A 16,356-nucleotide genomic window follows, 5' to 3' on the forward strand; every position below is an offset into this window, starting at 1 on the left:
AAAAAGAAAATAGAGCTCAGGAATCGAACGCATGCTTAAGTGGCATCAGTGAAGAGATGCGTGGTGTTGATCCATTACGCCACCAAAACTACGAGAAGAGAGGGCTTTAAATATGTTCTTATTCGTTTAGACAATATATTCACTGTTTGTCGCCTGGTGGCGCTGCTCAGAGGAATCACGCGCCAGAGCGTCGTCTGCGCGAGTGCTCCTACGGGATATGGTTTGCTAATACGCGTCCGGGCAAACACCAATGCAAACAGGAAAAAGTGCGAGTGGTTTGAAACAATAAAAGGGGCTGCAGGGCCCCACAAGTTGTAGGGAGCGAAGCTGTATCGCAGTTATTTTCACTTCTCAGACGCATTAACTTCTAAACAATCCCCATTTGAATTTCTTACCTAAGCTTTTACAGCTGGGTGTTCTAACGATAGCGTTACAGTTATTCTGTTCGTTTTTCTTTTTTCTTTGACACATATGTACTTTGCTTGTTCGTAAAATCTTTCACCCTTTTATAATCTCACCGCGTCTCGCTTGGAGACTTATACGCTCAGGTCATTTTGTTATCACGAGAGTTAAACAATTCGAGCGAAGCCTTGGAAATGGATGGGCTTCCCTACACGGCAGGTATTTCTTGCTGTTTTCTTCTACCTTCGCTCGTACAGAGTAATGTTGGTGACCACTACAGTGTTCATGGCTTAGCGACACATTGCGGTGCGGAGATGAGAACTTCCCTTCTCAGACTGTACCATTTATTTATACGTTTTACAACTTATTTACATCAACGTCGTCAGATGCGACCTCAAAACATATAGGGCTAACTGCAAATAGGTGAACGATCGGAGGTCAGAGGCTAGCAGAATCAGGCCTTGGCCTTCTGCTACACTTTAGGCCAGAGTTCCTTGAGACCTCGTCAGCCTAGCCTCCCTCCTCGAACAACCCGTCTGCCCTCGACTCTAGTCCGGACCCAACTCTCCTCCGAGCCCCCTTGTTCCACCTCGCTTCCTTAGCGTTACCAAAATTCGAGTCTAGTCCGTTGACCAATCAACGACTAGTCACTCTGTGGCCAATAACATGCAGTATTTCAAAATTAGCTGGCCAATCACTGCGCCACATATACCCCTATCCTACGCATTTCAAGTAAAACAAACGCAAAGCATGCACTCAGCAGCGTGTGGTTGCGCACGCAAACACGTACATCTGCGATTTACTCCCTCTCCAAATTCCTCCCACGCAAGGGGTGCGCAGCAGTCACAAAGACAAACGGCGTCAACGGTTACACTTCCGAAAACACGCACATATAGACACACACGCGCAAACATCAGGCCCAAACATTCTGATCACTGCCCTTGGTAGGTTGCGCGCGGGCGGAGGATTCGAAGGGACGTCCAGGCGTCTTCCCGAGAAGACATGTCAGCAGTGGCTCCCTCTGCAGCGCATTCTCCCAGACCCGTGTTTCGCCGCGTTTCGGGATTTATGGCCTCCGCACCCTTTCCACTCAAACCGAGAGACATAGCAGTTAGTGCCGAACCCACAACCACTGCGCTTACACTGTGCTTTCTAACTGCCCTGTTTTGCCTCCCTCGCGGCACCGGTCGTAGCGCGACTTTTCCGAGAATCCGGACGGACAGAACCGGCAGCGTCGCCCGCTGCCATGTCATCACTTCCGAAAAGCGGCAGCCTGCGCGACCGTTATAAATCAGCCAGCGTCAAGCTACCCCTTGACCTTGGTCGCCCCTTCGGAATCTCCCCCGTGACAGTGTACCCGCGATAAACACTTAGTTTCTGGGCGAAGCCCGCAAACCTAACTACGAGGATTTCATAAAGACCATGACAGACGAATAAACGGTGGTTGCTTTCCTACAGTTCAAGATTTGCATTGCTGTGATGCGTCTATGTAAGTAACCGTGAATTAATAAAGCCTGGCTTTCGATGCAGCACAGTTTCGCTCATATATGCCCTTAGTGAAATCCCTCAAGCCATGGTGATTCTTATCCATGTGCTTGCCGAATTCACTTGAAGGCCTTTTATGTTCAGAAACGTGCCCGAAGGAATAAGCCCCAGAATGCGTTTACATGACGCGGGTCGAAAGACCAGGCTAACGACGACGGAGCCAGAATGATGCTATGCTAATATTTCAGTTAGTGTAAAACTTGAGAGTAGAATGTTGGCTGAACAGTTGCGGTGTCCATTTTTCTGCCTTATCCTAGCATCGTTCTGCCTCCGTCGCCGTTGGCCTTGTATTTCGTCCAAAAGCAGGAAAAAAAAAATCAAGTTTCACGCCAATGGTACGTCACTGTGATGTAACGTGCTTTTGCGACGTCACAACATCACGTGTTTTCTTTGCCGCACAGTTCGCAGCGGGCACCAAGAAAAAAAAAAGCTATTTCTACCATGTACGTACCCTACATAACGGATGCCGCCTTGTCTTTGTGCCGTACTGACGTTTTGTAAGCAGAAGGCTGCTTATCCCAGCGATGTTATCCGACTTCTAGGCTGCACTGTAATTATAACTACATTACGACAGCTTTGGCTTCGAAGCGACGCATTACCTTGGAGAACGTTTTATTGTTATGCGAAATGCACTTGTTAATGTTGTCAAACAAGTGTGAGCACCGTCGGCTTGCTCCCAAGCACTGTTTCCTGCTTTACTCCCTGGCCTGTGTTTTGTAGTACGTTCTTTCAGGGCATAGATCCTGTCGCGCAAACAAATTAGTCAAATGTTCAGTGCATAGGAGCACACTAACCTTAGAAAGTAACGCAGTGGGTGTCACGTTTACTACTTCGCTGCGCAGATTGCCTCCATTACACGCAGACATCTGCTAGCCTGGGCAGCCTGTTCATGCAGTGCATGAAGTCAGGCTACTCGCATCAAACGATATAGTCGGAATTTCTGCGTGCGCCAGCGAAAACCATGCGAGTGAGAGTATACTTACTTACACCCGCGGACTTCGTGGAACAAAGAAAACATCGTTCTTGATAAAATGTTCGACTTTGTGAAAACGTCGACTTGCACGACTGCGGTAACTTCGTCGTGGTGTGTGGCGTTCTACAAGACCACTGTTTTGCGCCGAATTCCTCGACATCGGGGCTTGCTTGTGAAGTGCGGTCTCAAGTTTTGCGACAGGTGAAAAAATTAAAACGTACAAATCCATGAAAGCGTTTTAATTTTTTGACAAGCAAGCGAAGACAACAGCCACACATGCGTAGGGGCGTCGATGGCCGGCGTGACATTTTTAGAGGTGACTAAATTGCGACGTGTCTGTTCGCTTAGCTATAGTGCTGTCACCTCTTCCAACTTGCAAGTGATGGGTTACAACTGTATCAAGGGTTATCACTGCTCATCTCATTGTTGCGGACCTAGGTTCCAGGGTTATGTGCATTTCAAGCAGAGCTGCGTTGCCGGCACTAAATTTGTAAAACTCGCGCGCTGCGTGTGCCGTTTATGCTGCGAGCGCGTGAAAGTATTTGCTCTACCTTCTGTCACCCAAATTAAGCGACTGCATTGCTTCGCTTTACTGCTGGAGCAGCGTCTATGCAAGCTTCGATCGACAGTTTGCCGACTACCGCCACTAGAAATGTGCGTTTCACGACCATGTTAGCTTTGGAATTGGGGCAATTAATGCGCTCTGTGTTATGCCTCAGTGGCAGCTAATAACGGATGTAAAGAGCTGCATGTAGTTGTGTGCAATGGGCAGCCGGACATTTTTGCTGTTGAACTGTTGCATGGGTGAATGCCTGTTCCAACACCGAACAGGCAGTGTTACGTCCCGGAGTACGAAAATACCGTTGCAGACTCCATGCGATAAAGGGCTCAAAAGTGTGGAAGTATTTAACAACTTGATAAATCTTTACGAATCCCTTCCAATATATGGCGGGCACCTGAAAGCGAACCTGATACTGCACAAGCCGATGCTCGCCGATGTCCCGGCGACCTCCGGCATGGCGGACGAGACGTGACGATGCTCGCGCCATCTGGTAGTACGGCCTCAGTGAAAATTGTTATTTATAATGACAGATGGGGGGGGGGGTGAAGAGTTATTTGACGAGTTTACTAAAAGAGGAATCGGTGAGAATGGGCGTGTGCACAGCGAAAGGAAACGACTGAACATTAAGCGCGTGAGTCTATTCAAAAAATTTATATGGCGAATAATCAAGTCGCGCCCTTGAGAGATTCCCCTCCCTCCTTTAAACACACACACACACACACACACACACACACACACACACACACACACACACACACACACACACACACACACACACACACACACACACACACACACACACACACACACACACACACACACACACACACACACACACACACACACACACACACACACACACACACACACACACACACACACACACACACACACACACACACACACACACACACACACACACACACACACACACACACACACACACACACACGCACGCACGCACGCACGCACGCACGCACACACACACACACACACACACACACACACACAGACAGAAAAGAAGTAAGGCATAATTTTACTGCTTGCACAGGAAGTTAATGTAATTTCAAACTAGCACTGGATTGCAGTTTTAAAACACGATATTCAAGGTACCTACAGCGCCGGAAAGGACATTAGAAGTGAATTGCATGAACCTAATTGTTATATATTAGCGCAAGAAGAAAAAATGAGAAAGAATACAATATTTTCAACAACGCTAATGCCGAATGCTAATGAAATGCAGCAAACAACTAAATTAAGAGGATAACATTACACTTTATTTGGGAAATATTTGAGTGGGTAGCATAATCATTTTCTGTGCCTATAAATGAGCGTTAGCGTTCCTAACTTCCCCTGGCCATCTTTTTGTTTTTTGTTTTTGTATGTGATTTTGCATTGCTTCAACAGCAAAAACCATATTTTCAGCGAATTCACTTCAGTGCATGTCATATGCTTGGCTGTTAGCATATCTTGAGCTCATTCAGAAGCTTATAAGCTTTTGTGCTTGCCCGCCTTTGCAAAAATACAGTCACGAAGCCGCTCTCATACCTCAGTCCAGGCAGGAGCTTGACGTACCAGCCATTGCAAGTCTGGAAGATCTAGCTTGTAGAAGCCGATCTAGATCCTCTTCTGAGCCTTTTAGATGCTTATCTTTTAACAACGAGAAACAGCTTGAACAACCGTGAAGAAGCGATAAGTTACACTCCTAACCCCCATATAATTACCCAAACAGCCGCCGAGAGTCATTCCTTCAATTAAATAAAGGCTTTATTCATTCATTTTCTTTTTTTTCTTATTCTTGTCAGCTGCCGCAGCTCGCTGCGTTTTCTACGCCGCATGCTTAGTCATTTTGAAGATATTTTAATGTTTGTGATCATCTTGCTTGTCGAATTTCTCTGTAGTTATGATATGTCTGCTCTCTTCGCATTAACTCTGAGTTGGAAGCGTCGTGCACAATTTCGCTTCATTGACATGCTTCAGAAGAGCTGTAATCAACACTCAATTCACATAATATGAGAACATTATGCGCAAGATATCATTTGCCGCAACAATTAACCGCTCAATGACAAAATTCTTCTCAACAAGCAAAATTCCTCGCCCTCATGGCTCGTCTATTTCCTCGTCGCGAAAATACTCAGATTTCCTTCGAACTGCTGGTACTGCGACGAACTCAAAATAATCCAAATCAAAATTGGTTTGTTCAGCTCAGCTGTCCGATTTGCGCTATGTACACTGATAGGCTATTGGAATCTTGCAAGTTCTCTACTGGCATTGCTGTCGAAACACACAAGGCAGCGCGATTTTTAGGGTGCTTTCTCTTCGGTATACATAATGCCTTTCGCGTTCGAAATATGTACCAGCGAGATAATAAAGAGCCTTAATTGCTACATGGACTATCACGAGAGCACTTGAATATAGTTCCTTTTCTAAATGCAGATCAGAAATTGTTCACTTCGAAGTAAGTTGCCTCTTATGTGCAAAGCTCGTGCCCGTGCACCTTTTAATCTCGAGGAAATCTATCAGCGACACGAACAAATGACGGACTTCCAAGTAATCGTTTCAATAGTCTTCGTCGCCACCGGTGCAAAGCATGCAGGTCAGCATGAAGACGCCGTCTCTTCATTCCGCCAATTTTAGGCATCTTGAGGCTGGCACGTAGTTGGCAAAGCGTACGTCTATTTGATTCTGATTTTAGGGTAAAGACGCAGCATATTCTTGACGCACACCCTACTTTTACAGTGAACGGCATAGGGATTCAAGCCGCCGACATATGTGCCTTCAAATTCTGTCACAAATTGGACTGAAAGTAGAAAAGAAGGTGGATGCTAAATAAGAAACGAAAACTTACATCACAGAACGCTGAGCAATGAACGGCTACGTCATAATTTAATACGAAATGACTTGAGCATCACAATACCGCGTAATAAAAAGAAATGAAACCGAGGAGCAGACAACGTCACTAGAACGCTGGTTCTGGCGAGGAAGTCGACAACGCTGTTAACTTGTTTCGCGGCATTCATTTTCGCATCACACAAACGCGTTCTCTGAGGTAATGCATGCCTTCGAAGCCAAAACTGTCATAATGTAGTCATAACTGCCCTGCAGCTGTGTAGAGTGCAACGGCAGCACGTAATAGCTACGTGTATGCCGGCCGCTCCATGCTTCCGCGCTGCGTGTAGCAGACGACGCCCCCGGCAAGGAGCAAGAATCAACTGCAGCGCCGTTAGTTCATGCGACCGCCACCGGGGACACCTCTACGGGAGGAGCTGTGAAACTCAGTTTGTTCTAGCACGGCCGGTCTCGAGGGAGAGAGCGCTCGCACTCTCCCTCGAGACCGGCCGTGGTTGTAGTAACTTGAGAGAAACATAGTTAAAGAGCGGACACTCGAGCTGCACATCGCTACGCAGCCTCGCGGCCCGCAGGTGACTCGCGGAGGTCGCCCGACACGATTCGTCACGGAGGGGGCGATTAGTCACGGAAGGGAAGACCTGAACGAGTCGCCAGCGACCCGTTCGAGGTAGTTTGAGGGAGTCGCTCGCTGACCGATTTCTTTCGACGCGACTTCACTCCAAGTCACAAAACTACTGAGCGAATCCGCACCACTTCTGTCTCCTTCCAGGGCGGGAAAATTCAAGAGTGCATGCGCGCGTGTGCACGATCGACTTACCGCGCCCGCAGTTGTTGGGCACACATGTTAAGGAGCACTGCGAGAGTGAAACGTACTAATTCACGTTTTTACTCGTATTCTTGGTCATGTTCTCGACGCTCGGGCATGAAGCGATTTCGTGATCTGCTATTTCGCGAAACCTCAACAGCGCACACAAAACCGCCACTTCCGTCTTCGTAGAACTATAGCGCTTTGGCTGTCGAAACAGCCCTAAATATGGGGATAACCACAAGATCTTCCTCGCTGATAATTGCTCATATTCATTCCCGAAATGAGTACGAATTGATCTACCCTGAGTGCGGTAGCGCAGGCCGTAAAGGCGTGAAAGTCGGCTCTTCGTTCAAATCTCGTTCGAAGAGGGGGTTGTCGCGAAGCGAGCCGCCCGCCAGTGTGAACACTCCAACGTTACGTGAACACTCCTTGTTATCGCCGCTTGTCGTGGGTCTCCCCCTCCGTGACGAATCGAGCCGCGCAACCTCCGCGAGTCGCTAGTGTGAACCAGCCTTAACACGTGGGCAGAATTGGCGGAGGCAGTGCGAGTCTCCCATTTAGAGACTGATGGCGAATTCGAGTGGGAGAGCAGGCACACTCGAGAGCACTTCGAAAGTGCTCTCAGACAAGCGGGCGCCCTCCAGTGGGAGAGCAGGAGTAGAATCACTGGTTTCTGGAATCAAAGAGGAGGGCTTTTCCTCCGCTGAGAGCACCCGAGTGCACTCCCGGCTGCTCCCTCGTATAAAGCGAGTGTAGAGGAAGTCACGTGGAATAAAGCGTCGCATCCGCGCCATCTTTTTTTTTCTTCTGTTGAGTCGGCGACGCTCAAAATGACGGCTGCAAAGAGTCAGCGCTCGGAAAGCATTGCTCAGGTGCTGTATGCATGTTTGAGAGTCGCTGCTGGCATTGAAAGGGCCAAAGAAGGCAGATCGCCGCGCTTTGAGAAAAAAGGCACACAAAACAAGCGGTTCTTCACGGAGCGTTGGCCTCGCCTCGGAATGCAGCTGCCGCCCCTGCGGGCAGGCGGAGAATGCTGGGGAGAGAAGTGCGGTCACATGGTCTGTGGGCGATTCCTCTGCCCGAGGGATGCGCACGACAAACACACAGTGGGCCGTATGAAAAAACATCTTTAATCTCACAGGGATCGTCGAAGTCGGTGCTAGGTCGTCGTCCGGGTGGCTGCGGATCGTTTCCGTGGAGTGCGCCAGGAGCGAAGCAGGAACGAGGAGCCAGGGACCAAGAGAGGGCGAGACGGCGGCACGTGCCTTCTTTTATAGCCCCCTCGCCCGGGACCGGTTATCCCCGAACGAGCGGGGAGAGCGAAACAGGCCGCGCGCAGGGAGCATTGGGATAGTGGCGCGGCCTTCGAATGCGTGGTGCAGGGCCCCACATCTCCCCCCCCCCTCAGCGTCCGACCCGGGCTACGCCAACAGCCGGGCCATGTCTATGTCCGAGCCCGGATCGGCGTAAAATAGGGAGGCTTGTCGCCTGGCTCTGGCGGGATGCCCTCTCAGCTGGTTCGTGTGACGGGAGAAGCAGCAGGCATGGCGGGACTGTTCCGACTGGTCCCTCTCCGGCAGCGGCCACATCCTCGAGGTCACAGCGCAGCTGGGCTCGGCCACGGATACGCCTGGCAGCGGCCCTGAGCTGCTATTCTACATCGCTGACCCCTCTCCACGTGGCGCCTTGCTGGATGCAGCGAGGCCTTTCTGCAGCAGGCGTTTCCGTCCCGGGCACACCTGGTTTCCTGAGGCCCGTACTCCAGGCCTGGGCAGCGGGCTCCAAAGCCAGCCTCTTTGAAGACGGCCAGCATGGCCGCACTGGTCACGATGATGGGCCACAAATCACTACAAACTAGGGGGGTACCCCCTGTTTAAGTGGCCTCTCCTTGAACCATGCGCTGGGTGCGGTTTCCCGCCCCAGCGACGGTGTTCATCTGGCTGCTGCAAAATCTTATCAGAATGCATTCTGAAAGAAGCAAAGACGTTAGACAAAGTAGTGCACTACCTTGGCCTTGGGTTATAGCGTCGGTTGCGAACCGGCATTTCACGCGCTACCAGACCGTAGGGTCTGGTAGCGCGTGAACACTATGGGGCGAGAGGAACCCTCGACCACATAATTTGGGAGCTTCCACAATCCCCAGGGATAGGAATAAATATAACAAGCAGATAGGCCTGGGATACCCTACTGTGAAGCGCGGACCCTGTAGAGAACCTCGATGCAAACGCCCTTTTTTAGGGTGGTGCCAACTCCAATAAGAGCGGCGCGAGTGGCTGCCAGATTTGGTGAGCCAGCCACACTGTGCGGGCAGCGGCCGCTAAATTTAGTGGGCCGCAATTCCGCGCGTGCGTATTGTCAGCCCCACTATTACCCTATCCGGTTAGGGTCCCCTATTCTAAATCTTCTCCCCCCCCCCCCCAGGGTGACAGTGCTCCCCCTTTATTCCCGCGTTACGAATGCCCGAAAACCTGTTCTCTCACAATGGCCTGTGCGACGGGAACTGCATCCGAAGCTGCGTGGATTGTAGTAGATGCATGCACTGCATTTAACTATTATCCCTGAGTCAGGTTCTGTCGCTATTGTGCATGAATTCCTGCCTCACAGGGAAGCTGACTTGTGAGACGCGAGAGTCAAAATGGCGACTGGTTTTTGGTGGCGATCTAGCGGGCGGCGGCCTTACAAAGGCTGGCACCACCCTAAAAAAGGGCGTTTGCATCGAGGCTCCCTAGGACCCTACAATGCAGCACCCCATCTGGCGGAAGAGGCCGCAAAAAGCCAAGCCACCTGCCAGCCTCTAATCAGCGGGCGCACGACTCTCCGTCTTCCCTGGCACGCGTGCCGGGGGCAGGAAAGAGGGCGTCCATTTCCAATGGAAATAGAAGTTGTGCAGCCAACCAATCATCACCATGTCGTCTGCTATTCGTGGTGTCAGCTGCGCTAACTGCTCTCACATGCATGCGGTGGACTGTGGTCCCTGAGAGCTTTTTTTTGCAGCAAAAATATTTTATTCGCATACACTTTTTTTTTCTTCAACAAGCCTTCACTGTAATCTGCGACCTTAGTGGCCCTCGGACTTGTTTTGGGCTTCGTCTAGATTGCTGAGGGGGCCGAAATTGATGGCCTCATGCTGTATTATTTATTCATGCAATCAGAAGCATATTATTCTTAGGTTATGAGAGTTAGATAGTTTAGCAACAAAACGCTCGTGCATATAAAAAAGCCGCATATCCAACGTTTCCTTCCGCCGTGTGCGCAGCGAAAGGGGGGGGGGAGAGGGGTTAGCATTGTGTTGCTGATTGCTGAGCTATTTTCCGTCGCTCTTTCGGTCCAAAACTAAAAGGAACATGCCCAGCTTTCCGGGACACGGGTCTTTAGTTCGGAAAACTGGCACCACGCGGTGTACCACCGTGAACTCCTCCTTTCCATTTTCTTCTGCCCTTCCCTCTCTCGCCTAAGGAAGGACACGAGTAGCGGCCAGAGCTGCCGGGCTCAGCGGTGAGCTTTTTTACGTCGCTTCGCAGACGGGAGGGTGTGGAGAATAAAAAGAGACTGCACCACGCACTTATTTTTTTTTTCGCGCCCCCCCCCCCCTTTTTTTTTTCTTTGGACGCTCGACCACCGACCACCAACACCACAGGGGGTGGTGGCACGGGGAGACGAAGCTCACGCGCGGGCACCAGTCCCTCGCTTTCTCGCCACTGGCATCGTCGCGCGCTTGCTCGTCGCAGCAGTCTCCACTGTCCGAGCGGAGCCGCGAGGAAGTCGAGTCGGCAAGAAGGCTGGCACAACGACAATCACGTCAGCGCTGCACTGGCGCGTTGTATGTACAGTCCCAGCCATAATAATATGGAGCATGCCTCGGTGATAAAAACTCTCGCCACGCGTAACCTAGCGAGTATTAGGAGGTATACAATTGCATATGTTAGTACATGCCGCCGATGCACACACGGAAAAATTGCGTTTAAAAAGGAATAAAAAAAATACCACTTACGACTCCGAAATTATTCACATTAAATTACAATTACTTCCGATATGTAATTCACTTAGTCTAAGATTACGTTCCAGTTATACATAAAAAACCAAAACGAAAACTAAGTGAACGAAACTACAACCACTCTCCAAATCGCATTTATTACCACTTTATTTAAGAAAAGCACAGTAGAGGCTTTTAAAACGTGCGTGAGGTGTGTAAACTGCAGCAAGATATTTTCCGTAACGGCAACGAGCCGCCGAATCCATACTGCGCCGCAATATTAAAAATGTAATGCCAATTCAATAATGCCGCTCGATGTCCCAAGAATTCGTCTAATTTCTACTTCTAGCTTGAAATTTAGAGCTCACTGTTTCGAATTCCACACCTTCCATACGTTTTTTTTCTCTTCTTATTTATAATAAGTTTTCCAATGACGCTGCATTATTTATTTCGCCTTGATGAACTCACCCCCCACAAACACACACACACACACACACACACACACACACACACACACACACACACACACACACACACACACACACACACACACACACACACACACACACACACACACACACACACACACACACACACACACACACACACACACACACACACACACACACACACACACACACACACACACACACACACACACACACACACACACACACACACACACACACACACACACACACACACACACACACACACACACACACACACACACACACACACACACACACACACACACCACTTGTTTTCATTTGTGTGGGTAGTGGCTGTTGTCTCCTCTTTTATGTATCTCATTGCGAGCCCCTCATTGTGCTTTAATTTTCATCGGCGCACCATTGCATACAAACCAACCGGCTCAGTCTGGAGCTCCACCTGGAACCGAACTGCCATGACACTTTTTGTTGGGATACTATATGAGCTGTGGGTTCTCGTTTAATTTTGCTGCCCTTTATCGTGAACCGCTGGTATCTGAGCGCTGCGCACTACTTTTTTTTTTTCCAACTTTGAGCCATAGGCCTAGAGTGCTGCGGACCAGGCCGAGCACATAGCGTGCCTGTTTGGAGCACAACCTAGCGAACCAGCAAACAAACGAAACAAGTTGAGTCGCGTACGCAGAACTCCTTGTCAGTACGCCCCGCGAAGATAACCGCAGGGCGAAAAGGGGTGGGAGGGGGGTAGAGAACGTAGGCAAACAAACGAAAAACGAACAATTAAGCAAGGAAGAGCGGGAATGACAATACAGCGGGAATTGTCAATTACGTTGACTTTCAGTATAAACAACAATCTATCCGAAGAAGGATAGACAATTGGGTATTGGTTCACATTGGAAATGTGCAGCGCAAAAAGACACAAGGCGAAAAGAAGACGGATAGACGTACGCTGACTCGCAACTAAATTTATTGGAAAGAAACACATTTTATACGTCTTTCAAGCGATTACAAGAAGCCTATAGCACTTGCGCGAAGCCCATTGCAAGGGGTCAAAACATATCATACGTCATAAACACCGGATGATAGATTTCTGGGGGATGTTTTCCTTCCATCTCCCGTGAAAACTGAAGCCAAGATTATGAATTATCCAGAAACGACTCCTCCTTATCTACTAATATAACCGAAGGCTGGCTTAAACATTGCGACTGTCTTTTTCGGATCAAGTAGGCTTCCATCAGCTCTCTTGTTGTTTTATCTCGGTGTCGAAATAAAATTTTGGTGTTCGCAACTAAAGGGCGGCAGTTTTTTGTTTTCTTGCTCTTTTCATCTTTTACACAGCTGCGACAGTTCGTCTTGTGTCTTTTTGCGATGTACCTTTCCAATATGAACAATCTATCCGGTAAATGCGAAGAAAGCGATCAGCTGGTGCTGCTGACGTAGACACACCATTGTGACTAGAAAGCAAGACATAGCCAAGCCAAATAAACAATAAATAAATAAACAAGAAAAATAAACTGCTCTGGTTACTATTCCACCATGGTTTCAACTTCACTCAGAAATGTCCTGTTAGCTTTTTATTTATTTTTCATCTCAGTAGCGACATTCATAAGTTTGTTACTCACAGCCGATGTTACCCGTTGACAAACAAGCAAAACTTTCCGAGTGATATTTCTGCTGGTGATGTTTTATAGTTCTGGCTACTTCTAGCACCTTGGTGGTAAGCTGGCTGCATTCACAATAACGTGGCGCGTTTTTTTTTTTTTTTTTTTTTTTTTTTTCACTCGAGTTCGTGTAGTGTTACGAGACACAGAACTTTTTCCAGAGTTGGGAATCGCTAGCCGCGGTGCCACGTCACATCGTGATGGCACTTTGCAATCGCTGCAAACGCCGTTCGCAAATAATACAAGAAAGTTGCGAGGTGTATTCAGTGTGTGGTGGTCCATCAGGGAAATGCAGTATGTAAATGAAAGCGATAATAACGCTTATGCTAAAGGATATATATTTCCTTTTTGCCATTTTACCCGTGTATACGATGCCTAGGTCGAAATAAGGTCTGGTTAGAAAATGGGATTGTATACCCAGCTTATAAGGGACCTCTGATATTGGAGATAAAAAAACTGCTCCCCAGTGCACGTATCTTATAAAAGGGTTCAACTGTAGTTGTAAGATTTGCAAAAGGAGTCTCCAAGAGGTTGAGAAGTGATGCACCCCGGGAAAGAAGGGCACAGTGACAGTGTGCCATGTCTCTCCACGTATAGGGCCGTATATTTTCGTTGTGTAATACCAACTAGCCCAAAAGCGCCACTTTAGTAAACTCAGATTAACACCCGTGATCAGAAGCCAAATTAAAGTTTATGAAAAGAATTATGCAGTCAATGATGCTGAAAGCAGGGATACCGAGTGTTTGGGGAAGCATCTTTGGGTGAAGGAAATGAGGGCGTCTAACGGACCAAAATCAAAAATCATTCAGGGGAGCTGCAGGTTGCCGCCAATATTCTATAATTGCTTTCACCTGCCTTTGCTGTGGCTGAGTGAACTAGCTGTTTTATCGACGTAATGCTAGCACGGGTTTCGTGTCTGGAACTTACCTGATATGAACCAACCATGACGGATAGCTGCGCTCTTCACGAATTTTGTGACGGGGGTGAGACACTCCGGTACAAGCTGAAGAAACAACTTTTTGTTAGACGATGTCTCTCGCTTTGTGCACGCTGAGCGTTCGTGAAATGAGCGGCCAGCAGTGACAAAAAACACTCTCGAAGTTTTTCGTGAACATTGGCTTTAGCGGACTGTGGTAGAAACACTATCTTTAAGTTTAAGAACTCAGGTTGCGGAATTGCCGACAGACCAGAGTAAGGATAATCCCCCCATAGACACCACCACCACTGCTCTCGCAAAAAGCTACACACAGCACGAGTAGGATTATTTCTTGGTTCTTTTACTAGTTGTCAAGCAGACACATGTACCATTGCTTGAGTTCGATTGATCAATTTTAATTTAATTGCTCCAACGACAACATAAGCATGTAAACTTAATTCACTATTCCCGTACGACAGACATTACGTCATTACTCTGTTCCGCTGAAACAAAACATGTCGTCTGTTTAAAATATAAGCTGCACTTTTCATAACTCCAGTGCTGTGTAGTCTTAAATTTACAATACAATGTTTTTCTGAAGTTAACCGCAATGCTGCGTGGTGCTAGAAGTAATTTTGGCACTGTGTCGCCATGTGCCGTCCGCGGATCCCTCGGTTGAGGGAAAAGGAGGGGAAACTTCTGGCGTCGGGGTACAAATGTCTTTCCTTCCGCGCGCGCCGTCTTTCTTCCCCTTCTCTGTGTTTATGAGCGCCTCATCCCTGTCGAGTCGGTCTGCAGATGTTCCGTCCTTGAGCGCGAGAAGCATCCAACAAAGGGGGCGAACAGAAAAAAAACAACAACACACATAGACGGAAACCTGCGTGCAGTGTTTCGGAATGTACGCTCGCTGGCAAATGCTAGTTTGTTTTCTCGCGGATCCTAACTGTTGGGCGTAAGCCTGGTGGGAGGAGGGTTAGTGTTTTCGTAGTTTTATTTTTGTCCTTTTTTTTGTAAAGTGGAGTCTCACCTTTCAGCGGGTTCACAGTGGGCGGCGAATTGACTTCTAATTTCAATATTTAGAATCTTGTTCGAATATTGTTTGTTATGGCTGTCGCTGGTCTCAGTGCCTGTTTGCCTCAGGCTTTGCGCACGGTCTCCGGGGTATGTATTGCGTTCTGGGCGAGGTTGGTGCAATGGCTGTACTGCGTGGCCGAGAACGATTCCGTCAGATAGATAACGTATCCCTGACGAACATTTCTTGAGCTTTGACGTTGGTCACCTTACATGAGCTTCTGGTTTTGCGCGAGTCTAACAGTATACAAGCTTGAATTCGGCTTTGCATGCACGAGTTGGAATGTTTAGTTGCACATGGTCCTATTTTGAGTCATTCCTGTCATGTTATCGTTATGTTGACAATGTTGTACAGCTTGAAGTGATGGTTGCATAAAGTTTTGTGAATGTTAGTCGAAGTAACTGTCATGCGAGTGTCATTGAGAACGGAGGCAAGGCGGCAAGGCTCATTGCTGCATGTAGTGCAGTGAGTGTTGTGCTGGTCTTTAACGGCCGTTGCTGTGCTTATTAACACACGAAGAATTTACGAAGTGGAGCATGAGATCATATTCTGCTTGATTGAGAGCGTAAGTGCGTGGTGAATTCTGAACGTGTGCCTTGAGCTTGCTCCCCGCCCTCAACTCTCGCGGTGTGGGTAAAAAGCACTTACACCTGCGTGCGCGCTCATTGCCATCAGGCCGGTGCATTCCCAATCTAAAGGGGTCTTATTCCTGACCAACGAGATTCATGTAGTCGCAAAGTGACGGATGCCCATGCTGCTTTCCGAGAATCAAACGGAAAAAATAATAGTGAAAAAGGAAAAAGTAAAGCTTTCTAGTGCGGTGCTGTGAGCTCGGCAGGCACAGGAAAGGCAAACTGAGGACTGCCGGCCTATTTTTGGCCGCCAAGTGGATGTTGGCCGTCTACGTAGATTTTTCGGTGTGGCGCTCAGGGACCGCTTCAGCGGGAAGCTTCCATTCTGTTCATTATTCGTTACAGCCTGCCCTGACAGACTCCCTTATACGATGGTTATCACGCGTAATTTTTCAGGGCTGTCTTTCCTGACAATTACCATGGCGAAAAACCAGCCATTTTCAAGCGTAAGCACCGTAATCTGAACGCAAATACCTCCATAATACAGCTCGTCAGAGTGCTGTTATTACTTAG

This window comes from Amblyomma maculatum, chromosome 1 (assembly GCF_055883805.1).
Source record: "Amblyomma maculatum isolate TAMU_Amacu chromosome 1, ASM5588380v1, whole genome shotgun sequence".
NCBI classification, from domain to species: Eukaryota; Metazoa; Arthropoda; class Arachnida; order Ixodida; family Ixodidae; genus Amblyomma; species Amblyomma maculatum.